Raw genomic sequence first — 1,527 nt, 5'->3', positions numbered from 1 at the left:
AGATGATATACGGACCAAAGTGAAATGTAGCATTATTAATAATTACACTAGGATAATAGGTGCCACCTGTGGGGACCCTAGTCATCAGCCACTGTATCTGGGCCCCACAGAAAGCTACTGAGCAGATTTCAAACCCTTTGAGACCATACCGCCACGGGAAGTTGGAGCAGAGTGGTGGGTGCAGCCAGCCCAGCCCCCTACTGCCCTGCAGCTTTACCTACCCAAGCTTCGTGTGTAGTGAGGGCCAGTTCAGAGCCATGTCGGTACTGGAGTGGGCTCACGTCCATGTAACAACCTTCAGGGCAGAGCCCAGGGATCACGGCCGAGGGTGCCATTGCATCCAGGTCCTCTGGAGCAGGGGTGGCAGGTCAGCTTTGACCCCCTGGGCTCCTGGGGTAACCCCACCCCAGCTAAGCTCTGGCTAAGTAGTAATAAGCCCCAAACACGGTGGCTTGGTTGGCTTGGACAGCCAGCATTGGGAGGAAAGTGAACTGAACACTGTTTAGTTATTTCCATTTCTGTCCCCTCGGTACTGCTTAGCTTCAGAGCAGCCCAAACAGCCCCCCAGTGGGGAGTGGTAAGGTCTCCTGGATTTCCTCAGAGCCCCTCAGGGCCAGCATTTGAGAAGAGTTGCGCCACGTGCCCGGAGCCTTGTGGCAGGAGGCGGGGACGGCTCATGTTGAGTCTGATGGAGCTGGTTGCCCTGACCAGCCTGGACCCTGACTGACCGCTCAGGTCCACCCAGGGCTCATTTCCCTCCCTTACACTGCACAGTGACAGAACCTCCTCCATAAAGTCCAGACCAGCTGCCTCCTCTCTGCCAGAAGCTAGGACGTCTAACAGAAAACCAGCGGTGGCTTTCTCCATCTGTTGACTCCAGCCAAGCTTCATTGCCAAAGGGCTTTGCTATCAAGATTGGGAAACCGAAAAAAAAAAAAAAAGCAGGTCTGATGGTTCTGGACCTGCCCTTCCATGTGCAGGACAGAGAAACGAAGATGGAGGTGACAGAGGTCGTGAGAGAACCCCTCAAGAGGTCACCTCTGACAGGTTATTTCCCTACCCTTTTGTTCCATGAATTTGATGTTGAAAAAGGCAGATGGACATTGCACCCATTCCGCAGATGAGGCAGTGGAGGCTGGTAGAGGTTCAACTCAAGATCAAGTTCAAGCCGTAATTCGTGGGGACACAGGTCTGCCAACTCCCTGCTCTCTTTTGGTTAGCCTCGCCAACCCAAAGTGCTTTTTCCACTTAGTAACTCCGAAAGCTTTAGGAAAAGAACCTCCACCTAGTTCTGAGCAGTCTCCTTGATGTCTTCCAGGTGAGGTTTGGTGGTCAAAGCCCCTTCCTCTCAAACCCCATTATTTCTATCTGATCAGTGCTGGATTACTTAGTTTGCAAGTTACCATGCCAGAACCAGAACCCCCCCTTTGACACCAGTTCTAGACTGACTTCCAGGTCCCAAGACTTTAACCAAACCCTCTCAAATCAATTGGAGTCGAGTTGCATCTCGTGTGGGGGGTGGGTTCC

This window comes from Pteropus alecto, unplaced genomic scaffold (genome assembly GCF_000325575.1).
Source record: "Pteropus alecto unplaced genomic scaffold, ASM32557v1 scaffold134, whole genome shotgun sequence".
Taxonomy (NCBI): Eukaryota; Metazoa; Chordata; class Mammalia; order Chiroptera; family Pteropodidae; genus Pteropus; species Pteropus alecto.
Note: the sequence above shows the minus strand (reverse complement) of the source record.